At 41.8% G+C, this 26568-nt stretch overlaps 1 protein-coding gene across 1 annotated transcript in view; it reads left to right on the top strand.

The window, feature by feature from the left end:
* Positions 1–26568, top strand: part of nav2a (neuron navigator 2a) — a 247057-nt gene that overhangs the window by 129969 nt on the left and 90520 nt on the right. The gene's annotated exons all lie outside the window — the stretch shown is intronic.

Genomic DNA, 26568 nt, shown 5'->3' on the forward strand with positions numbered 1-26568 from the left:
TAATGTTTTAATTAATTTTATTATCAATTTATTTATCAGTCTATGTTATCTGGCCTTTCAAATCCCTTTTGGTTGCATGCATCAACAAACATTCTATTAATAATACTCTGAATATACTGTATCTGCACTGTATGTACTGCATGACCGGGCTTAACGCTTGCGTAATAGCTTTGAAAGCCTGTGTTTTCCTTCTTCATTCCTGCATCCAAACCAGCACACTAAGGAGACATTAGTTGTTTAAATGTGCTCTAGATAGTTGTGTTGGATATGGCTCTGTGTGGATTTGTGGACTCGATCATTAGCTGTGTATTTTCATGTGGATACACAACTCCGCAAAAGAAAGTCTCTTATTCTGTATGTCTAATGCCACAGAAAACAGTTCAGGCTATAATACCTGATTTTCAAGATAATGGCGAGTGTCCTTTAGTATGTGCAGGTGCTATAGATGGTCAACACAGATGGCTGTGACGCTGTTGTGTCACATTTTCTTACTTGAAGTACATTTACATCAGGCTGCTTTTATGCACAGTTTACATTTCTGCATCAAAAAAGAAGAGGAGCAGAAATGTAAAAGAAATCTGGCCAAGAAAAGTATGCTAATGAGGTAGAGAAGGGCTGGGGTCTCTTTTCTATGAAAACATCCCAAAAGTTGTGTGTGGACAGAGGAGACTAATTCATTTACTAAACTGACAGTAATGCAAACTTTGGTGGGAAGCAGATATGGCATTTAGGTGATATCTGGTTAATTATGCTTCTTATAAGACGCTTTGGACAAAAGCCTTTCATGTATTATATGATGGTCCTGTGTGACCGATGCTCATCTAATTCATGTGAACTTGTCACATATATTCACGTAATACTATATTTACACTCACTGCTTCGCATTATATTTTGCTGACTTTTTGGAAAGTTGCTCAACTAATGCCCATATTTTTGTGAAGATGTGCTTTTCTTAAAGGGACCTGTGTCTTGTACTTGTAGCTTAATCTAAGCATGTGATCCTCACTGTACCAGTGTATCACTGCCAACATGTTGTTTCCCAAATCCCACTTGTCATCTTGTGTGCACCTTTTTAGAGAAAATCTACAAATCCAGTTTCCATTTTTGTGATGTATTTTCTACTGTTGAGTCCTATAGTGATTTTGCTGCCAAAAGAAAATGCATTTATCAAACCAGGGCAAGTGCAGACTATAATGACTTACCCTCTAACAGCCACGTCTCTGTCCTGTACTCTGCACCTACTCTGCAAGTCCTTTTTAACCCCTCCTTAAAATGTTCTGATCTACATCTCTATTTCTGTTCCCTCGCACTTCTCTTCCTCACTGTTTTCCTAAACCCATATCTGCTGTCATCTGTCTCCCTTTTCTGTCCTATTTCATCACTAAGAAAAAAAGCAGTCAGTGCATTTGTGTCACAGCCGTTGGTGACTGATGCTATTTAAGCCTCGGGGCTCACATTACACCGGCAGCCCTGTTACGTGATGCAATTTTTTAATCTCTCCCGTATCGATTATTCTTTTTCTCCACTAAGGAATAGAGACGGATGAAGTTGAATGTCACTTGCTGGTGTTATGGATACTTCGGCCAAACACCGGCTTCTCAGCAGCTTGAAAGCAAAAAGGAGGTCAGATATTGACGCATTAACATTAAATATATAATTTGGAGCATTTCCTAACATCGATGCTCTAATTTCTGCTCAGACATTTGGTGTCCTCTCCTTCACCCTCATTCATTCATGCAATATTCACCACTGTCTCCTTTGTCGAGTAAGAGGGGCTAACATTGCTTAATGTTTGAAAATGTGGATATTAAATAGAGGAGAAGTCGTAACTGGTTTGTAATAATTACTGAGGAAAAAACATGTCCAACATAATGTGTCCACATTAAATTCCACTTTCAGTTTATAAGTATTAAAAGAGCTATTAAAGTCTGATTAGCGCTGGTTAATTAAGCAGACTTCATTAAGGAATGAGTGAGGGGACAGTCTATCGTGTTTCTGCTTCACTTTCTCTACCTCGGACAAAAATCCCCATCTTCTGATTTTAAGTAGGGCTTGAGATCACATGGGATGATTCTCTCCACACGCACGCACACATACACACACACACACCCACACACACACACACACACACCCTCAGAGCTGTGGCCATGCTGACTTCTCCCTGGTTTCCTTATCTGTCACCCCAGTTTACTGCAGGGAGACTGTTGTTTGGGTGCAGCTGTCTCCTCTGTCTCGCATTTACCATGTCTGACTGTGTGTGTGTGTGTGTGTGTGTGTGTGTGTGTGTGTGTGTGTGTGTGCGTGTGTACTGTTTCTGTGTATGTGTGTGTCATTTCTATGATTTTACTCTTTGGTCTTTGTTTTTGTTCACGCTACACAGGTTGTATTTTCTTGTGCTTTCTATTCTTGTCGAGATCTGCATGTGTGTGCCTGTTCGGGTTTCTCTATCTTTGGGAGGACCAATTTGAATTGTCGACCTTGAGAAGTGGGGACACTGTTGGAAAGTGAGGACATTTTGTCAGCTCTTCAAAAGACCATTTTAGGGATAAGTCTCTGTTTTAGGGTTATGTTTAGAATTGGGATTAGTCGCTATCTAATAATGGTATGAAATGTAAAAAATATAAAGATAGTGAAAATATTTTGTTATAAGAATTTGTTAATAATAATGGATAATTCTGGTTTATAACAACTTGGGTTTTATTTTTGTATTTTTTCCTGTCATTCCTCTCAGCACTAATAACATTGTACTCACCATTAGCCATTGACCATTGTACAAGTCAATAGCCAGATCTGGAAATAAGGTAACATTGCTAAAAAGATGTCCCGATACACCAACGGTCAAATAATTGGACAGGTTGGAAACACGCGAACAGTAAATTAAATACCCCTCACAAAAGACCAACTTCCTGCTTCATCTCTGACCTTCTGTACTTACTGTAGTTTTGCTTGCACACAGTTTAAGTGTCCATTAAGGGATTATCTCTGACATTTCGGATCTGCTCACTTTCTGTTTTACCTCCAAATAAAGTGTTTAATTTAGATTTTTAGATTTTAGATCAACCTGGTTGATTTTGTGACTGCTGGTGTTTCTTGCTCTGTTGTGATGTCGCCATGGTCCCAGATCTCCTCAACCCCTTTGATGATTATAATGTTATCATATCTGACAGAATGATGGCCAACACTATGAGAATAAGAACTAAGTTGTATAGACTGAACTAAATGACTTAGTAACTAAATAATAACTAAATGTTAATATGGATGTTATTAGCAGTGAACTGGGGTGACAGATAAGGAAACCAGGGAGACGTCAGCACGGCCACAGCTTCGTGGTGTGTGTCTGTCTCTGTGTGTGTATTTGATCTTCTGCTCCCTCTGATCAGACCAAACTCTGCTCACAGTGATGACCTGTGTAGGTGACATGTGATAGGAAAGTGACAGGACGTCCGCCCACTGCCCCAGAGACCCATTTAGATCACACACACACACACACACACACACACACACACACACACACACACACACACACACACACACTCAGCAGGATCCTGACTGACACTCTCCTGTGTTCTCTCTCTCTCCTGTCAGTTGACTCTCCTCTCCACCTCAGTCTCATTTCATTTTTTATAAGCACACACATTTTATTTCCTCCTCCAGCTCACTCTGCTGAGCTGATTTGTGTTGAATATGTAGTAGGTATGTTGTTTATTAGGGTGTGTTTGTCCTGACACTGTGCTTTGTGTGTTGTGTCACTTCAACCGTGCCAGAGCCCTGCTGGTCCTCATGTTCTCTGCTCTTCCCCCCCCCTGCGTTCCGGCCTTACAGCATTGTCACTGTTCATTATCGTTAATAACTTTGTGTGCGCGTGTGTTTGTGAGCAAGTAGTGTGTGTAGGTCAAGTTGTAGATCCTGTGCTGTCATGGTGTAAATGTCAGGCCGTTGCTCCAGTTAGCGCAGCTCTTGACAGTGAGAGCCCACTGGTTCTGCTTTGCTAACTCTGCTAAGGAAAACAATCAGAAAAGAAAGGGACGGCGTGTGTGCAGTTTCATTTCATTTTATTTGCGGTGCATGAATGTTGAGATATAGGGGTAGAATTGGCTGCATGAAGACGATGGAAGTGCTAAAATTATAGCCATACATCCATCTTAAACCACAGAGTCCAAATGTAGCTTCTGTACTTCATGAGCCAGAAATATTATTTAACCAAATGCACATTACTTGGCAATGTGAACGTCATATTTCTACTGTTTACTTAGATCACCAAAACGGATGGTTGAATGATTTCCACGGTGATCCAGTAACTGTCTCATATATTGTAAAAGTCTGTGCAGTGTTTTGGCGTCTGATAAGCCTTTAAACTCATACATCTATTACTCAAACTGGACCTCCTGGATTGTATTTCGTCGTCACAATGACACCTGAAGCAACACGCACACACTTGCACTTTCTTTATGCAGCGCTGTTTCCGGTCTCAACACATGGAAAGACTAAAAACCATGTCAGAGCTGGCCACAATAGTCCCATTATACTTTTGATGTAGATATCTGAGCATCTATGCAGTTCATATATAACCTCTATTGACTCTAATCTATCTCCATAGCTACAGAGCTCACAGCAAACACCCACAATCTACCCCACACAAATGTTTATTATTCTAAGAAGAAATACAGTATAAACACACAGCAGAGCAGGCGGTGGGTGTCCTAGTTATTACTGTCAATACCGCCCATTTACAGCCATACCGGCTCTATTATTAGACTGCACTGGACTGTCATCAGGTATCTTCAAAGGTTGCTGCATAAATCACATACAACAGTTTTTTTCCTGCTCTGCTCTGTGCTGTGTTGTGATCTGCGAGAGTCTGGGACATGCTTTCCATCACATAGGATAGTAGGAAAATAATGGAAGTTTCCCTTGTTATGTTATGTTATGCTGTGCTCTGTATGTTTTTCTTCTTTCCATTTTCTAAATAACAGATTGACATCTGAGGCTAGCGAGGCGGAATGAATGTATTTTCCGATATGTTTCAGTCAGAGAGTTTGTGTGTGTTTTGATGTCAGGATCATAGGTCAGGTAATGGGTGTGTTTTCTATCAGGGAGGCAGCCTGGCTTTTCACTCATTACCAGTTACAACATTGTCAGTTTATGACAAGGTGGAACATCTGTGGCCTGCAGTTAGTGATTATCAAAAGGTAAATATGTAGAATGGAAATTAAGTCAATTATAGTTTCAGGATGATGTCATCTTAGTGAGATCTACAGCACACAGTGAATTTACCTTGAGTGCTTTAAAAGGCACTTATAAACAAGCGCAAATTTGCAACAGCTGCAACCACGTACGTGCACGCATCCACGCGTTGATGCATACACACACACACACACACACACATGCACACACACACACACACACTTAATCGCACTAAATCATAATCAAATATAAGTATTTACATAATTTAAGATTAATATAACAGGATTAAGATTTACATACTAAACACATCCTCTCTTGGATTATGTCATTGCTCTTATAAAGTCTATTTTAAGTGTGTGTGTGTGTGTGTGTAGGTGGGTGTGTGTGTGTGTGCGCGCTTCATCCGTCTGTACGTTTTCTAACTCAATCTCGTCCTCTGGAACTGCCATATACTGCAGAATTTGGATAATCAATTAATCGTTTAAGGTCATTAGTTAACTGTTTACAAATCTTGATTTACATTAAAATCTGTATGTAAACTATTCTCTGAAGAGAAGAGGAGAAAATGAAAACCTTCCCTGCCCTGTCTTTTTTTCTTTGGTTCTGCAGCAGGATTTGAGTCGAGATCTCGGCAGCTCTCACTAACCCTGCTGGGAGTCAGGCTGATCTGGCGTCGTCCACTAATTGGCCATTCTCATATTTAAAAAAGGGATCTTTAATAGAGTCAGAGGAGGGAGAGTCTATTAATACAACATTTTTAGTTTCAGTGCCTATTATACTGTACTTGCTTATACTGGTCCAATAAATTATCTGCAGATTGTTAATGAAAACATGTGCAATGCATTGCAACCTTACCCTGATAACTGACATACAGTATGTAGCTCTTGTGTTTTCAGTATTGATAAGCTGGCTACTGTTTATTTTTGGTATAGGTCCACTTTCTTTTTAGTGACATTAATGCATCTCTAGGTTGTAGGGGTAGTGTTTGTGACTATTTTAGACCTGGTTGCCATCTTTCCCTTTCAACTTTTGAATAGTACTTCTATCATCATAATTTCTTCCATCCATCAATCTGTTGTGTATAAGCATGTGGCAGGAAGTCCCTCAAATCTACATTCTTTATAATAGCCAGTAGAGGGCGACTCCCCTGGATCAAAAGAAGATGTTTGATTGTATAGAAGTCTATGAGAATCAGTTTATTTATTACCTCAGTAAACATTTTCCTAATGAGTTTATGGTTATCAATTGCTAGTTTACAAGTCTTCTTCAATACAGCATGATGTTCTTTTTATAAATTAGACACAATTGTAATTAAACTAATTATCATTTAGAGTAAAATAGACAATAAAGCAGTGTATGCGTAAAGGTTTAATGTGTAAGATATAATATCATTTTAAATTTAAAACATTAAAACAATGAAGAGTGTTGACGTTGTGTCACAGACATCTGTGTGTTGTGTTGCAGAGCTATCTACTGAAGTTAGCATGCTAACAGCTAGCTGCGCTCCGTCCAGTCTGTAATACCACTTGTTCCTCTAGAGGTGATAGTGAGTCAGTGTAGCTGCAGTCTGCCTCAGTACAGAGGGAGAAGAAGTACAGCTGCCTGACTCGGGCAGACTCAGGGTGTGTCAACATTACATCCATGATCCCTGCACGTTTTGATAGTTTGTTTTGATTAATTCAAAACAGAAACGAAAGTGGCAGAAACGAGAAAACGTCTTGCATCTTCGCTCGTCCTCACCGTTGGTGGGAGGCTAGTTTGCCGTTAGCAGTCAGCAGAATGCACCAATTTAGCCGACTCCCCAGCGGCAGTACTATGTTGACATGGAGGACCAAACAAAAACACACAAGTCGTTCCCTCGTATCTGCTGCCTGGACCCAAGCCAACATACAAACTATCAAAACATAACGTTACATGGACCGTACAGACCCCAGTACCACAGTAAACACACAGATCTCTGAGCACCACGTGAAGACTATAAGATAGCAGTAATAATTACACCGACTGTCTCAGCAGTCTGCTCTAATGAACTGACAGACAGACTGACTGACTAACAGGCAAACACAGGAGTAACTAATACACAGTAAATATATCAACACTAGAAGAGAGAGGTATATAGCTGTAGAATACTATACACAATGTAAAATACATTAGGATACTCTGAAACTTAGAATACAATACATGACAAACTATTACAACTAAAATATATATATATTTTTTAATAACTGATGGTTTTGATTTGTATGGACCCAGTAGTAGAGGTGACATACTGAAACCCTGTTTCTTTGGAGCATGTTGCTCAGAACTACACATTGAACCCATAAAGGACGTGACTACTTTGTGATTGACAGGTCGCTACCATGGTGTTGTCTGGTTTGGGTGTTTTCTGTGTTTTTGTCTTAAAAGGTTTGTTGTTGTGTAAATAGTTCAGTTGTACTTTGCTCCATCCTCACTGGTTAAAAGAAATTCAAGGTGGTGACGGCCAAAATGCCCAACTCAAGGCTTCAAACCAATGGGTGATGTAACCATGACAACGGCCACTTCTTATGTACAGTCTTTGTTTACTCGATAACCGTTCATTGCTACGTGGTCTACTTTTGAACACATAAAGTACATACATTGACACTTCATGTACTTTGTCACCAGTAACTAAAGTAAAAATAAATCCACAGCCATGCTAGCTGCCCATTTATGCTGTAGGCTACTTGGGCCCAGTGGTGCTTTGCTTCTCATTTTCAACATCTTAGTTTAGCTTAGCCTAGTGTATTGGTAGGCTAACAGTTGCAGCTACTAGCAGTTAAGTGCAGCCATTGCTGCTGGGAATATTGCAGGCATTATACATGAAAGTATTGAACAAAGTAACATTTTGCACTGATGATGACGATAGATGTAAAGTAAAGGGATCACCAAAGTTATTAAAATTCAGCCTGAGGTGGATGTCTATAACAAATAGCATGGCAATCTATCTAATGGTTGTTCAGATATTTCACTCAAAATCACACATATCAACCGAATGTTGGCGCTAGAGTAAAGGTCAATCCAGTAAATGGATAAGTGAAAACCTTGACCTGCCGGGTTTCTAGATGAAAAGCCAGTGGATCACCAGAGTCAGTAAGCTTCATCTAATTATTTTATATGTACAATATTCCATGGCAGTCCATCTAATAGTTGTTGAGTTGTTGTTGATTCCTAAAACATGGCTAAAAATCTGTTCCGACTAAAGACTTCCACATGTGAAAATGCTTATTTAACAAAAATCCCGTTTATCATCAGGCTGATGTGATTTTTTACTTGCTATAGAAATTAAATTGTTTAATGTGACCCACATGGATACTGGAGGAGTGATTTGCCCCATGTCAAGACATTGCCCCTAATTGGTCATGGGATTCAAGACAAAGTCCTTCACTAGCACACAGAACTCACACACCGAACTGGCAACGCCTTTAAACTCAAGATGAGATTAAATTGCTTTTGTATTAAAAGGAAGTAAGACATACAGAGGAATAGAGAGGCAGGCTGAAGGAACATATTGAGTAAATGTGTTTAGCTTTTCTCCACATATGTCAGTGCTGATCTAAGCCACACCTGCTGCTAACCACGACTTAGAGGGAGAGAGGCGGCAGAGTGCAGTGTGTTTCAGGCTGTGTAGTCACAGGCTGAGCAGTCGTTGAAGCGAGCGGTCGCTGTGTCACTGCTGCCTTTTCTTTTTTCTCTCCATCTCTGTCTTTACTCTGCTCTCCTCGACGGAGCTCGGTCTTTCCTGCTGTCATCCTGAAGCGATGTAATTAACAAGGCTCTGTGAGAGAGGAGCTGCTCTGCCTCCTGTAGGATCCTTTTGACAATCACTGACTGTGCTGGAAATAAATATATGGGAACACTTGCTCTGCCACCAGGCAACTGGGGATTCCTCCTCGTGTGAAGTGGGATTTTTGATTTCATTTCCTGGATTTTTTCATTTACATCTGGACACATTTATTTAACAACTGTGAGGAGGATTTGGTCTTTTCTACAACATATAAAGAGCCGAAGCTACTTGATACCAGGAAACAGGTGGAATTGGGTTTTAAGCCCCCCACTGCATGTCGGGGAGCTCAGCTCACCCCCCTGCTGAGATCCAGCAGGAGAAGCCAAGACCTGGACACTGACAAATTACACACATTACTTCAACCAAGTGTCTTCAATCTGGTAACACCTTCTCAGAAGTAGCCGGACCATATGTGAGCGAGCGAGGAGTCTTGCTGACTTGTAGAAAGACTTTCCGACTCAGTGTCAGAGGGAGGTGAGCGTGTGGTCATCAGGCGGTCGGGAGAAGATGCCAGCCATCCTGGTGGCCTCAAAGATGAAATCAGGACTCCCCAAACCGGTTTACAGCGCCCTGCCCATCCCCCAGACCCACAGCAGGCTCTCAGCTATAGCTCTGACCTCTGCACACATCAAGACCAACATCCCCTCTCCGGGCCAGCAGGTGAGCGCAGGACCCCCGAGAATCATCACACGAGGGCCAGAGGATGGAGAAGAAACTCAGGTCAGGATGTAAAACTGTCAACTCCACCTGCTGAGTGGTATCCCACTTTAAGCCACTGTCATTTTAGCTATATTCTCATTACATCTCTGTCAGCCAAAGTACAAATGTTTACTCCGTACAGCCATTATCTAATGAATGTCGGTACTTATGGTGTAGACTCACTGCTTACTTAAACAAGCTGTGATAAGAGGCAAGCTTGTGCAGCTTCATAAGGTACGAGGCAGGCGCTGGTTTAGGCAATTTTAAACAATGCTGGATTAGATAATATATTTCAACATCCTGTCTCCCTAAATAGTCTGTACAGAGTTCAGCAGGATTCTGGGGTACATTTCATCTGCAGTATTTCATTTTACTAATTAGACATTTTTATCCTAACATTAATAACTCAAAGAAATCATTAGTAATGGCTTCGGCTTCCATCCCATTAGGGATTATATGCTGTTGTACTGGATTTAGTTGTCCGACAGGAATGAAATTATGAAGGAAAATCAATAATATTCAGTCTTTGCAACAATATCCGTTGTCATCAGTCACTTCAGATTGCGTTAGTCTATGCCTCTTGTTTTCTCAGCTGGTGTCTCTTTGAATGATCATTTTGTTGTAAATCAATACACAGTATTTCAGTACTTTTCTCTGGCTTAGTTTAGCATAACAGAAACACAAAGCCAAATTCAGTCATTTCCTGGAAGGAGACGGAGCACGCTGTGTCTCTCTCGGCTGTCCAGGATGGCAACGTAGCAGGATATCAGGGTGGCTGTTTTGCTGTGTTTGTGTGAAATATTGGCTGCACTTAGCAACCCCACACAAAGGCCTGCTGCAGCGAGAGGGATTGCTCTTAACGCCATGTAAGGCAGTGAGGGGAAGGAGGTGTCTGTATGTGTTTGTGTGTTTAAGGAAGCCAGCATGTGCATGCTTGGCAACCTGTCCTTGCAGTAAGCGTGACTTGGAGCCACTGAGGCATCCAGCACTCAGTTGTTTAGGATTCTCGTGTGATGATGGTTATGATCGCATGAGGAGATGATACAGGAGCCCAGCGTCGCCGCCGGACACAGTACGCATCCGCTGCTGGTGGAGTTTGTTTAGTGGCTAATCACGTTTTCTCACTGACCTACTTTCCATGACTTTCTCTCTCTCCTCTCTGCCCTTTTCTTCTCCTCCGCTCTCCAGCTCTGTGGTGCTGATGATGCAGCCGGCTTCTGTACCCTCGGCTGGGTTAACCCTTGACCTTCCTGACCAGCAGCAGTGATGTGAATATTGGAGTCATGTACTGAATTCCATCACTGCTGACTGTGTGTGTGTGTGTGTGTGTGTGTGTGTGTGTGTGTGTGTGTCTGTGTGTGTGTGTGTGTGTGTGTGTGTGTGTGTGTGTGTGTGTGTGTGTGGGGCATGTTTATGTGTTTTCTGGATGTTTTGGCAAGAGAATCACATTACAGCTGCAGTTTTTTATTGTCCTCAGCCTTCTTTTGTCAATTAAGTTTTTTTTAACTTCAGTCAGTCAGCTCTTTATCAGGCTTTAATTGCTTAAAAATATGTTGCCCGTATCTGTATCGATTTAATAAAGTGACAAATACAAACCAATTTCATATAGAAAATCTAAATATCTAACTTTATGGACACAATAATCCGATAAGAAAAGGGGGGGGGACATCAAATGCTCCCATGAGCCGAGTGTGACAGTCAGAGGCTTTCTGTGGTCCACCTGCTGCAAAAAACAAAATAGATGTTCTACACCAGAGTTGCAGGTATTTGTGCTCATCTGCATCACACAGAAAGCATCACAGTTTCATCGCAAACTAGATAATAATGATCAATCTTTTCTTTAGTAGCACATTTCAAGACAAAAAAGAAAAACATTGTCCTATGTTTAAAAAGAGAAGAAGCATTCAATACAATACAATACAAAACAAATGGTTTCTGTCCATATCTGTTGCCCTCCTCAGATTGAAAAAAGACTCTAATAGTCCATGGTTAGATATCCCTTTAATACAGGGCAGGAGTGTTAGCTGCCTCATAGCTCAGTTTTATCGTCCTGATTTCTCGACTGTGTCTGCTGGCCTCCAGGGACTGACTGAACTGGAGGAAGGATTTGCTGGTGAGGACGCTGTAAGCCTCCACGCTGCATCGCTGTCAGTGTGGGTCTTACCCTTGGTGGATTTGGTGCACCGACATCGTTGGTCCTCAGTGTGAAACCAATCTGCTCTGAGGGCGGAGTGAGCTGACACGAGGCTCTTGGACACGCAGAGGCTGCTTTATGGTGCTTTCACTGCCGTCTTTGGGGATATGATGTGTAGAGACTCTTTCTTTTAGTCTAATAATCAGTAAAGAGTCCATTCACCCAAAACAATCTTTCTGGAGATAACATTTCACACCAACTGTCAACAATCATACAGAGAGAAAATCCATCATAGGAGAGGCGGAGAGACCAATCTCAGAACCCACAGTGGCAACAAATAGACCTGAATCCGGTACAGTCATAAGAGTGGGTTGAGGTTTGAGTCATTTCTCAACTTTGAAAAAAAGTTGTCATCTTGCTCTCACTATCTCTGTTACTCCTTATCTTTATGTGACCTTTATTGAACCACAATGGTCTCTTAAGTTCTAAATCTGCATTTATAAAATAGTATATAAACCATGGCCGAATACAGGAATGTTTTTAGGCATCCTGGGAAATGTAGGACACTAGCTGAAGCAGAGGGAGAACGAGGTGTGCTTGAGGATCAGGATGTATCAAGACACAAAATACATTGAACATGACACGGATAACTACCAGCAGCACATGTTTGCTGTTATCTTAAAGGATTAGTAGAGTCATGTCAGAGCGTAGACGAGGCTCCTGCTCCTCACAAACATCCAGCTGGATGACCCAGTTGGAACTAAACACACACACATGTTGTGTACACCTGTAACAAAGAGTTAATCTATAATGAAACAAGAGCAGCAGGAGGCAGAGAAACACCCAGGCCGTGTTTACTGTCAGTGTTACTCATTGCGCGGCTCGCGAGCCTCCTGCGGCTCTCCGAGCTTTAATTGGTGGCTCGCGTGGCAGTGGGCTAAATAAAGGGGTGATAGATATGATTATGCAGTCAATACAGATATTTATAAAGACACTAAAAACAAGCAGGGCTATTACATATAACACATTAGAACACTGAAAGTGTCTGCTCTATTAGCCTACAAATAATTGATAATAATAATTGATAAAAGATGTAAATATAGACGAGAAACAAGATATTTAAACTTGCTCAGCGGAACACTGACTCACTGCGGAGTTGCCCGTTTTGGCGGTCTATCGGCACTACAATGGTGAATGTGCTCTTGGACGGGTAGATACGTGGTGGGCTAGTATAGAAATAAATAAACTTAAACTCATTAAAAATATGTTATCATATGCATGCTTACGAATATAGACATTTGCTAAAAAATAATTTATATCGCTAAATTGGAGCATTTAAATTGGAGGATACTACGACCAACCTGGCACTTCATACTCGCGTTAGCTTGGCTCCGGTCGACTCGTTTCAACATTTCATGCTAGTTAGCGCGTCTTTCTACAGACGTGAAATGGATCAACCTCTTATAATAGTTACACACCAGGTGGACAGAAACAAAGCGTGAAAAACGAGGAACATTAAGATTTGTCTTTGGAGCCATCAAACTACCGCCAATCTAGCGGAAGATGCTGGAGATGGAGACAGCAGCTCCCGTTAAATAAAGAAAGGTACGAGCCATACAAGTTTAAAGACAAGTGAACAGAGGAATTTGTATTTGTCCTCCACGAGTCGAACCCTTTGTGCTTAATGTGAAAACAGACCCGCTCTGGTTTCAAGAGAAGTCATTTGGAGCCGCATTTCCAAACGACTCATCCTAAATTCAACGAAATTTACGCACCTAGAAGAGAAATTAGTAAATAAAATAGAGCAGCTTTCTTCTTCTCTTTCTGGAAAACAAAGGCTCATACACAGGACAACTAATACAGCTGAACGATTAACTGAGGCATCGTTTGAGATCGCATGGATTTTGGCTCGGGCAAAAAAAACCTCAGACTCAAAAGTTGTGAAAGAGATTCAGCAGAAATATTGTTTGCAGAGTTTGACAACATCATCCCAGTATTAAACTAATCCTGATGAATGCATTGGTTGGCTGCATTGCATATTGTATGTTCTGGGTGGGATGACAGATTAATAAGCAGACGTGCTTTTTATGACTGGATGTAGCTTTTCATACTTTGCGGTAAAAGTGGCTCTCCTATTGACTTTGTCCTATCAATGTGGCTCTCATGTAAAAAATAGTGAAGACCATTGGTCTGTATATTGTGTGTGTGTGTGTGTGTGTCTTTGAGTGTGAGAAGTATGGCACAATCTGCTGAGTGTGTGTGTGTGTGTGTGTCTTTGAGTGTGAGAAGTATGGCACAATCTGCTGAGTGTGTGTGTGTGGTCTTTCCATCTCATATGTGACACCATATGAGATGACAAGCTGCTCTGACCTTTAACCTTTTATTATACTGTCATTACATAGTGAGAGAAAAGCTATGCACAGGTACTCTGCTGCCCTCTAGTGGGTATTTCTTCGCGATACACCTGATTCCATTCACAAACACGTGTGTGTGTGTTCCACTTATTTAAGGCCACAGGGTTCTTTCTCTATTCATCTTTAACGCCTCAGCTTTATCCACGACGCCTTCTCTCTTTCCTTCTTTCTTTCACCTTCACTCTTTCTCTCGCACTCTTTCATTTTTTCCCCTCTTTGAAATGCAAGTGTTCATTGTTACCAGCTTATTAATTCTTAGCAACAGCTTTGAATAAAAAAAGGTTCAATCTCTAAAATCCACATTCGCAGCAGGAGACCCTGAAAAATAAATTCTGATGCTACGTGAAGCGTGCAGAGACCCTTATAAGTTGTGAACACACACACACACACACACACACACACACACACGTATAGAGTTGCATGCTCACTCACACATGAGCACACATGCAGCCACAGAGAGAGATTTGTCCGTGTGTTGGTGTGATAAAGAGCTCCTATCTTAATAAGTATCTTCCCAGATAAAGGCTTAACTCGGGCTCTGTGTAAAGACTCTGGCTTTATTAGACTCATTATGAAAGCTCATCTCGGCCTGGGAGCTGAATCCTAATCACATAAAAACATAGTGGGACCGGTGAAGAGGGCCACCTCGGCTCTTATTTACGGAGATGATCTTGTTGTATATAAACCAGGATCCACAATTCAGGATGCCCCCCCCCCCCCATCCAGCAGAGCAGAGCTTAGTCTAGATATTAAATCATCGGCATGTGATCGATGCATCAGTGACGCAGAGCTCTATTAATTCAACTCCCTTTATCCTTGAAGATGTGTAAGTGCCCAAGATTTATCTGATATTTTTGAATAATTTAAATTGGGTGTAATTTCATTCCCGGAATTGGTTTGACCGTGAACCTACAATACCCAGTGATATGTGTGAACTCATTTAATTATAATGGATTCAGAGCTAATTAAATGACCCTTAATGCAAGCTATGGATCAATGGTGATGGAGGGTAGAAATGACTCAGACTTGATATATACATTTAGTGAAAACCGGGAATGACATTATTATTTTGTTGTATGGTCATTCAATCATGTATATTTTGGTTATTTATTTATGTGTTTCCCCTCTAATAATAAATACATGCTGACTCCAAAATAATTACATTGCTTAAATTACATTTGCTGAAACAACGAGTCGATCATCAAAAGCTCATTAGACAACCCTTTAGATGAACGGTGCATCCCTTGAATGCTTAACTTTCAATGGCTGCAGCTGAGGAATTTGTTTTGTATCATACATTGAATATTTTCAGGGTTTTGCAATTTATTTACATTTTCTGACCAATAATTGAGGGATTACATAATGAAAATAATCTTTAGTTGCAACCCTGCGTACAGAGAGTCATGCTGTCCCATGATGGTCAAAATGATGTTAAAGCCTGACATTTGATTCTAGAGAAGCAAAAACACTACGCAGAGCTTTCAGCATGGTACAGGTGAAGTTAAAATGTTTTAATAATGGCGCAGAAATATTTGAGATCAGCATCTTCAGTCTGCAAATGTCAGCATCAACCTTTAAAATCCATCTCACTTGACCCCGAGAAGAGATCTCTCTCATGTCTCCCCCCCCCCCTTCCTCTCCAGCATCCTGTGAAAGGCAATAATGGCTTTTTTTTATGGCTTTTACATCCAGGCTGAGTCTCCTGAATACCCTCCCCAGCAGGTGAGAGTGAAATGCAAAGCCCCACCGAGCTGCATTGGATTGCTAATGCCCTCCTGCCCGCCCAGAGGCCAGATTGGGTGGGGGGTCTGGGAGACTATATTGCTGCTTTTTTTTATTACCATGACAAAGGGCCACACATACACATATGTCTCCTCAGGAGGAGATGCAAGTTAAAGCCAGATTTAATGGATGTTTTAGTGATTCATTGTCGGTGAGTTCATTGTTAAAGGAATAACCAAGGTTTTAACAGACTGCAAGAGTGAAGGGAAAAAGGAAATGTCTCGTTAGGTCTTGTGAGTGATCCTCGTGGATTCAACTTATGCACATCATCATGTTGTGGTTGTATCTGTCACAGTTGTCATGTAAAAGCCTCATCTCCAAATTAGAAAGCCACCACAAAGTGTCAAAAAGTCTTATTTTGTCAAGGCCGTTTTCCTTAGTTCCTGAAAGTAGACACTTTGGAGATAGTAGGTTTACACCCAACAGCAACCACACATGTTACAATCAGCATCAGCCAGGAGGAAGCCCGCGTAGCTGTTGATAAGAGCGACAACACACCTCTGTCAGAGAACAGAGATGGTCCTCCTGCAGATTCTGATACGAGCAGAGGCTTCACTCACAGGCAGACTACGCTCAGATGGTGAGATAGCAGCAGGCCTGAAGTCTGTGGCTGAAGAGGCGGCTGCTCCTCCTGAGCAGCTTTTCAGTGTCAAAAGGCAGAAAAGGAAGCGGCCGGGGCAGTGAACCGTGCAGAATATTCTACAGATGTTGAGAAATGTGTGGATCCGACTTTACTCAGGATGCGTGTCGGTATATTTTTTAAGTTTTGGATATCGATTTCACATTTCATGATATAGGAACTACTGATGATTGTTGTTTTATCTACATTTTATCTACAAGGACATTTCCGACTGCATGTGACGTATGCAGCTTTGAATGGATCTGAGCCACTTCTACCTGGTGTAACAACAAAACAATGTTTTATTTACTTTGTATTTATTATTTAATCAGAAAGCTCAGTGTGTGAAGGGAAAGTCTCTTCCTGTGATACGGCAGATAAAGATACTACAACACTTTGATGTTTAACGTTTAGGAATAAACGATCGGTGCACGTTTTCCCACAAAATGTCTTCTGATGCAGCGAGAGTTGATGTTACAGAGTATGGAGATCTTAATGTCCAGATTCAGGTTTTAATTTTGTTGGATGGCAGAAAACCATAAAAGTAATTGTGTTATTGATAAATCACCCTGGTGCTGAAGAGGCTTTGAAGATATGTTATAGTTCCATGTTTATCTTTTGGGTTTTTGATATTCTCTTCGATATCTTCTCGTGAAATAAAGAATTAAAGACTTGTTTCGCTGAAACACCGTGAAAAGCTCTGTGTTTTTTTGAGGATATACATGATCATATGGCAGTTGGCTCCAGTTGTAATGACCTCATCTCAGCCTAATGCGTCTCGATCAGATTCCACTTCCTGTGCGGTTGTCCCCTCGCCTTCCTGTGTGAGGTCATGACTGAGGACATAACCATATTAATTAAGCCTGGGGCATCTGCTTCTCCTGAGTCAACATCCATCCATTGATCTCCTCCCAAGGTGCCCTCCTCTCCTCAGTTTCTCTCCTTCTCTGATTCTCTTGTGTTAGTTGTCACAGGGAGCCCGTTGGTGCAGACAAATGGGTCATTGTGAGTGGCGCCCCCTAAGGAAGTGGCGCTGCAGAGGCGGTTAGACTAACTCAATTAACTCCATCTCTGTCCGGAAACAGAAGGCAGTGTGAAAAAAATGGAGGAGAGGCCAGGAGGTAGAGGTCAGCAGGGCTGAAGTCACCCTCCCCAGAGGCCTGTGGGCAGGGTCAACATGGACTGAGAGGCAGGTTGGATAACTTCATGATCTCTGTGGAGCCAGCAGAGAGTCGATGACCTCTGCTGGTCAGGTTTTGATACAACAAAATAAAGTAAAGAAAGCGGAATTTATTTGTACAAAGCCAGAAAAGACAGAACCTCTCATACAGGAGCATTTCAAGTCATAACATTTACAGCATATTAAATACATACATACAAATCAGAGCAAAATCTTATTGGATGCAACAGTGACCATAAATCAGATCTTTAGAATGTTCTTCTTTAATCAAAAGTACTATGAACACTTGATGTATCTAGATGTATACGCCTAAATATGTTGTCAATAAAATGATAAAGCTGCAAGTAGAGCAGCTCACCAAATGATAATGTGCATCATCTACAAAGACTGTTTCTCAATTTTACAATCTGGGTGTTGTACTTATAGTTTTGGTCATTTTTCCTATAAGTTATCACCATTTCTTCACGCGTGCGTGTGCTCGCTCAGTTGACACAGACAGTCTCTAAGCTTCCCTGATAAGTGTTGAATCTGAAAATGGGGCTTTAAATCTGCCATTTAAGAAGCTTCTCAGTGATTTTAAACACACCAAGTCTCTCCGTCACACACACACACACGCACACTAAGAAATTAAAAAAAGAATAAGGTGCTCTCAGCTGGTAGCCGTGACAACCAATCAAGATGGGTTCCTTGCATTTAAAATGTTTGCGTTCATGGTACCTGGTTAGTTGATGATATTTTTGCAGCACACCAGTAGTGAATTGAAACAAATGTGACACCAGACAATCATTTTGACCATATTACATCTTAAATTAGCACGACATTCTGTCAATTTGCCAACTTTTGACATCAATGTTCTCCAATAGCACATCATGTGAAGTCAATAAAAAGACAGCTAAAGTAGTCAGGTCTACCCTAACCTCCACAGGAGACTCCTGTCCAAAGGCTTTTGTGCATGTCTCTTTACCCCTAGTGAGTCCATATGTCCATTGCCCCCTCAAGAAGAACAGCCATGCAGCAGGGCCATCCCAACCCCCCCACCATCGCCCCAATCTTCCTCGCCAGCCTCGAGAGTTCTGAGGTGGGGGTCCCCCAAAACAAAGGGTCCTCCCTGGTGGGGTTATTTCCCCTTTGTCCCGGACACACTGAGGTTTATCTAGGACTGTGAAAGGAACCATACTCAGCCCATTCACTGTGGCTGCACTTAATGAGCTTGTTGAAGGCCAGTGCTAAAACTGTTAAACACGAGCACTAAACGCTGACATCTTCTCTTCTTGTGGAGCCGATTGTCATTAAATCAATGCTGGTTAGGAGCAATGGGGGACTGATGTTTCCGTGGTGTGATAGGCTTAGTAGATGGCTTTCTTTTTGTGGTGTGTTAGCTTTGTGAAGTACTTTACAGTGTAGAGAAAGTTGTGCATGTGCAGTCCAAGTTTGATTTCCAACTCTGCAATGGTATCCTGCAAAATTCACAGAAAAGGAATCCTACTCAAGTTTAACACAGGGTCAACAGTACAATGAAATGTGTGCGAGAGAGACAGCATGTCAGCTCAGCAAAATCAGCTAAATCTAATTATATATATATTGAAATATAAAAAATAATAATATATACAATTGAGTTAAACAATAATTACAAAAAAAAACAGTTAAACACTTGGACTTGCAGTTTGAGGTGCAGCTTAGCTGATAATGTCTGTTCTGTTTATTCTACATAAAATGTATAACTTCCCAACATGACTATACGTGTAAAAGCTTTCAAGAACCAGCTATGAGTTACATCGTTGTTGTGCTTTAGTATTTGGCAGTTCAGTAGCAACACGTACATTTAATTCTGTGCAAACATCTCAGGTCATTACTTTATACTGTCTACATGGCTATAGTATTATTGTTGTTTCATGAAGCTTAAAGGTTTTTTGTTCAGCCTGCTGGAAGTGATCATGCATCCCCCTACTGTGGGAACTTTTTGTAAATCTTGGGCCTTTCCCAAAATTCAAATTCGGCTTGTAATTTGTGGTCGGTGGTGGGGTGTGTGTGTGTGCACAGGGGGTTGGAGAGCGCTCAAACGGAGGGCATCCTGTGCTGTGGACACACACACACACACACACACACACACTCGAATGCTTAGGTTATGAACCCACTATACACATGAACATAAATACACACATGCAGCTGCTGCAATGTGATGTGGGTGACGGCTGATCAGAGACCGGACCGCTCCGTCTCTGGTCGGGGAAAGTAAAACTTGGCTTTTTTTAACAGACAGCATCGGAGTTGGTTAAAGAAATAATAAATAGAAAAGAGGCGCTTAGCGTTGAGTTTTGTGTGGTCTGGCCTCTGAGCTCTGCACTTCCCACTATTTAGTCCCTGCACTGTTATCAAGGGTGCCCTGATCTTCCCTTTTTTGTCCCTTTCCCTCACTTTTTTTTGTCATGGAGGGGGTCGACTATCGGGGGAAGGGTGTGAGAAGGTTAAGAGGTCTGTCCTTTTCTCTTTCTTTCTCCTCCACATAGGACCATTGAAGAGCAATAGGACAATGTGTTTCTGTAGGCAAGGGTGGAGGGGAAGGGGGATCCACTCCTCCTCCTCCTCCCCTCGGTGCGTTTGGTTTGGCTGCCTCTCAGTGCGGCAGCAGAGGCCGCGGAGCTCCTCTTGCCTTTCGCCTGCTGCGTTTATTTTTCCCTCCTCCATGACCCAGAGTGGGAGGAGAGAAGCTGGAGGCGCTGAGCTCTACCCCCCTCAGGCATACAGAGACCTGCTGGGACTCAAGCAAGCAGCAGCTCTACCATACCCTCTGGATCTACATGGTGCTCTCATTCAGGACATTTTTCTCAAACCTGCAACCTCCTTGGTGGATTCCGTTTTTATCTGTGGAGTTTTGTATTTGGCTGCAGCTCTGTGGGGTCCAGGTGTTCTGATGGCTTATATTTGGGCCTGGCGGGCTAACCGACAGTCCTCCTCTATGTGAGGCAGGTGTCTCTGAGGAAGGAAGCTGCAAGGAGGAACATGAGTTTGATGCTGTGCCGCTGGGAGCAGAACAATTTCACCATGAAACTGGTAGGCTGAACACTTCCAGGTCATCACAAAGGTCAAACACCAGGGGGGGCAGTTAAAGAATGTATTGCATTGCTGTGCATATAAAATATAAAATCACAGCCCTATAGCTTTTTTCTGTTAACAGTCCTTTTATCAATACAATGTTCACATCTTTATCCTGCCTCTCCTCCCTGACGCTGCAGCTTCAGGTCTCACTTGGATTTATTTTTCCACGTGTTTATGTATCAGAGAAAATGCTTGTCTCATCAGCCCCAAAGCCTTGCAGTAGCCATGGTGTTGGATTGCAGGCACGCAATGAATTAGTGGCGGTCATTTTGATATCATAGGAAAGTGCTGAAGGCGTGCATCCCGGTTTTTCCCTCACCTGACACCAGCTTCACTTTGATGTCTGCATGGAAACTTAAAATAGGCGTAGCAAGGACTTCAACCAGAGTTTTGCGCCACACTTGTGTGTATGTGTGTGTGCATTATCCTTTCAAGCATTTATAAGAAGAGGACAGTCTTTGGTTCTGCTTTGTTGCCTGCTGTTTGGTGTGATATAAGTACAACGCCACAGATATGGTAAATATTCAACAGAATCTGGAACACTGTGATAAAAAACAGGGCCGGTCAGGTGCAGATCGGTCATGTGGTGCAAACAAATGAGAAAAAAAAGATCTTTGTAACGGTTGATGTGTGTGTTAAAAGTAGGAAGCAGCTGATTTAATAAAAGTCAGTTTGTATAATGAGCACCCTGTTGAGTTTACAAACAACACAGGCGGCTGGGACTCTCTCTCTCTCTTTCTTTCTTTTCTCCCCGTATTTCTCTGTGTCTCTTTCTTTCTGCCGTGGTTCTTATCTGGATCTGCCGAGCCCACAGAGGAAGGGGAGATGGAAGCAGAGGTTATTACCAGAGTCTAGAGATGAGCCGATAAGAAGGCTAGTTTAATTACACACCGCTAACCTCCACACAGCATGACTGACGGGATGCCGGTGGGTCAGCGTGTGTGTGTGTGGGTCAGCGTGTGTGTGTGTGTGTGTGTGTGTGAGAATGACAAAGGGATTACAGGCAGGCACACTTGAACATGTGCACACACTTCCAGAAATTAAAATGACCTTCCTTTTTTATTATGAAGTGTGGTAGATGTCTACAACCCTCTCTGTTCTAATACAGCTCTATTGATTATTTGATTGTCATGGTCCTTATGTCACCATATGACCTGTGCAGCTTAAATCAAAATGCAAGATTTATGTGTGTAATCCTGATCAGAGACGTACCACTATACTCGGAGAAGAAAAAACCCTGGTTGGAACCGTAATTGTTTTTTAGTTAAGGTATTAAACTATAGTTGTCATATGGTGCATTGTGGTGCTCGGTGTGTAATACTTTGAGTGTGTAGCCTTCACACACTCACTTGCCACAGCATGCATTTAAGTGCTCATTTGTTCTCTAGTTATTTTCATGAATTATTGACTGAGCAGAGCTGTTGTCTGTGAAGGTTAATCTCAACCCTCCATATGGCATGACAACTGAAGAAAATGGAATTAAGATACCTGTCTTGACTTGAGTTTTGGATTCTCTAACTCAAGTGAGTTGGATTTAGATTTCTCCAGACAACATTTCTATAAGTTAACTTTGTTGATGGCCTGTAGTGAAGAGTGCTCAAAGTTTCAAATGTTTTTATATAAAATAAAACAAAACATGGTACTGCCAGGCTTCTCTTCCATATAAATAAACAAATGAGACACAAGAAGAACACTCTTTAAAAAAAAAATGTATAAAAAAAAAATTGAAAGAACTCAAAATGAACATGCAGCTAACGTCTTGAGCTTCTGTCACACCTAGGATGTCCCAGTGTCATGTCGCACCTTAAGACGGTGATATGTATACTTGCTTTTTAACCATGCGTTAGCGTCGCATTCATCTTTGACGACATACTCAACCAACACTCCAAACGTGAGGCAGCATAATGCGCACATGAACACGTAGTTAAACTCAAGTATATGTCTCAGCCTTGACGCATTCGAAACTTTGGCCTAATAGAAAGGAGAACATATGTGATGGCCAGATTTTAACGGAGGAGTTTGCAGCAGAATTTCAGGATGTACATTTAATTGACTAGGCAACAGGACACCCCCACATTGAAAGATTACATAGGGACTGAGAAAAGTCATGTGTGAGAAAGGTGTACACATTCCTTCTCAAACCCGATTGACTCAAGCCAAAAAGCTATAATATTGAAGAGTTTGAAGCCCAGAACTGAGGTTACATTATAGTTTGGAGCTTCACTGCTACTGTAGCTCACCTGCAGATTAAGGATGTGATTGATAAGGACTACGAGGCAGCTGTGTCTGCAGTGAAATCAGTTCTATCATTGCATATGGCTTGTTCACTCATACAGTAATACTAACAAGCTAAGCCCTCTTTAATAACACTTGCTTGGCTGCTGTGCCCTCATGTGCATCAGGATGCTTGTCTCAGGATTTGTCCTGATCAGATGTTGCATAGCAAACCCTGCTGTGCCATTTCAACTGCAGAGACCAAAGCACCAATTTAGGGGGTTTATAAATCTTGTATTCATGAATATATATGAATATTACCATATTCTGGATTCATTTTTGAAGATTTAGATATTGTCAGATAGTCTGGGTAAATGGTGTACACAAGTAGTATCGGAACTATCACTCATGGGTGCAGATGTTAAACTTTTGCAATATAATGGTCAGGTTTATCCATCAGCAGTGTACAGATGACCACAAATGCACACTCCGTCTCTTGGCTTTTGATGGATGAGTCGGCTCTGTTTCCCAAACGGCAGAGCTCTTGCCAATTCATTTTGTCTACCATGTGCCTGGTGTGGCCTCTATGCCTCACAAAGCCGCATGTCTTTCATGTGACAGACAGAGACCAAGCAGAGACATGAGGGCTCATTTAGAGCGCCCTGTTTCAGATTTCTGTGGGCTAAAGCCACTTGAGTGGCCTGTGTGAGTACAACAGTGAACAGAGGGGGGTGTAGTAGCTGCCAGGGGCCCCACGCACCAAAAAACATGCATGGTGCATCCTGCTGGGAGCTGAGGAGGAGAAGAAGAGACAGCTCCATCTGCAATGGTGATGGAGAGGAGAGTCAGGCAAATGTATTTTGGTTCCGTATGATAACTGTATGACGACCAGAGAGCCTATGTGTGTACAGACCTTCTCATGCCGGCACTCTTTCTGTTTCTCTAGTTTCTGTTTCTTCTGTTTTCATGTACCTCACTATATAACAGGACAGACACTGACACCTAATAGCCACTGCAGGGATGTAACATAGTATGATGTGTAGACATTATCATAGATTCTGCTTGTGTTTCCACTCCTCTCTGCCCAGGTGGTTTGACATACTAGGCTCCATTTTGGATCACTATTGGACGCTGTTTTGGATGTTCTAGTATTCCTAAAATTCACAAGATTTATATTTCCGAATATCTTTTCCAGTTGCTCTTTCTTGTGCCTTATCTTATTGAGTTTGTCTGCTTTCATTTGAAAGATTATAGTAGCAATCTTGCATTTGTCTCTAGTTTGACCTGCATCAAGAAGCTAAACTTCTATGGAAAGTCTGTTTGACCAAACTTAGTGTGTAAATGGTGGCACCCCTAAATGTGGCACGTGTGACTTTTAAAGTAGAGTTCTCAAATGATTGTATTTAACTGAGCTTTTCCATATAGACTGTAAGGAAATTGAATCAAACCAGTCAGTGAGTCAGCAGATCAGTGCCTATATCCCTTATCCGACAGTAGAGTTGGAAAGATTTGGAGAGGGGCGGGATAACATGCGTCCACCAGGATGCCTAAGTCCAGTTTGTGATCAAGCACAGGAAGTATCAGTGTTAAAGCACAGGGTTGCTGGAGTCACTGTGTCCTGTATAAAGCATCACCGCAGCTGGCAGAACAGACTGCTGTCCTCTGTCATATCTTACAGACCAGGGACATTGATTTCTCAGAAGCCATCTGTCTGTGTCTGCTGTGATCACTGAGCCCTGGTCCAGTGTGGAGTTCTTTAAGCTGAGGTGGGTTCCTGTGTCTTAGGGTGACTTTATAAGTTAGGTGTGACAGAGAAATAAGATAAGTGGAAGACTATCACCTGCATCTATCCACCACTCCTTCTCCTCCCTTCTGTTAGATTATTGTGCATGTGTAGCCATCAGTCCATCCATCATTTTCCCACCAGCCATCTGCTAGCCGGCCCAGACTGGGTCAGAGGGGATGTGACGCCACATGTCGCCCTCGGCCTGCAGCATGGAGAGCTGCCGAGTCCTTATCGATGAGACTCAGCATATTCAGGCAGCAGGAGGGGACGCCGACAAGAATATGTGTCCTCTAAATTGACTGCACTTAACACCAGTGTGTTGTTATAGAGGTCACCCTTACATACATTTACATTTGTAGTGAAAAGGCCTTTAAGAAAAAATAAATGTGACCATTTATAGGATTTGTACAGGACATTACGGTTAAGAAATCCTATAAAAAATGTAAGAGTTAACGTGAGATGTTATCACACAGTGGGGAGATGATGCATGACAAAGCAGTCCCAAGCCATGTCACATTTCACAAATGTGTTGTTCAATTAATACAAACCCTTTGAAACTTGCCATTTCAGTATTATATATTTAAGCAATAGCTCACGACAGGCCATGGTATATGGTCATTATATCACAGTTAAGGGGGTTAAGGTTAACCCCCTTAACTGTGATATAATGACCATATATCACAGTCTGTAGTGAGCTATTGCTTTTATAAAACGGTTACCAAGTGTGGCAATATGAAAGAAAAATACACACTCCAATTTAAATAGTTTTTATTATTAAATAATGATGTTCAAAATAAAATAGTCCCTCCGTTGCCTTCTGCACAAAATATAGTGCAGGTGGTTGCTATGCAACAACACTAACAGCTGCTCTTCACGTAGCTCTGCATGTCGTCTTTTAGGGGCTTTTTTCTCTCAGCAATAGCCTCTGCTTGTTTTACTCTGTTCTTTCCTTTTCAAACCTTGATCTAAGCAGCATATGTCTGAACATCAATGTGACACTTTCATGCTTAATATTTGTCCTAATGCCCCGTCTGATAAGCTCAAATGCTTCTGTGGAATGATCTTTACTTTCTAACCCCCTCACTACATACATTTTCACTCCTACCTTTAAGATAGACTGTACATCACTGCTTGTTGAAGTCCAGCAATAAGCAGCAGCAGAGGCAAGTGTGGTGAAGCTGTGAATAGTTTCCACATCTGCTTTCATATTTCTTATGTATTCATACCGAAGCACAAATGTGTGTCCTTGAGCAAAATTTCTTTGAGTGAAGCTGCTCCGAGGCCCTGCAGTAGAAGTGTAGGGTTTTATGTGCAGCTTCTAGGTGTGAATTTATGGAGATGTATGAATATGGAGGTGGGGCAGTGCTGTCAGCTCAGCACATTACTCTGCTGGTTAAAGTTAAATCACCACATAATACAATGGCTGGATTCTAACTGTAGTACAACCTGTCGAGGGAGATCTGAGACCTCCCGTGTGAACTTAGGTTTCATGTTTGTCAGTGTGTGGGCGTCTGTTGTAACGCACAGCACCAGGTGTGTCAGAGGAAGAAGACACTCAAGTGTTCTGTCAGTCAGCGTTGGGAGCTCTCCATCACATTTACACCATCTGTCTCGGACACAGGAGGCGAATGTGCTTTCTCTCTAGTTCCCTGGAT

The sequence above is a fragment of the Cottoperca gobio genome, chromosome 3 (genome assembly GCF_900634415.1).
Source record: "Cottoperca gobio chromosome 3, fCotGob3.1, whole genome shotgun sequence".
Classification (NCBI taxonomy): Eukaryota; Metazoa; Chordata; class Actinopteri; order Perciformes; family Bovichtidae; genus Cottoperca; species Cottoperca gobio.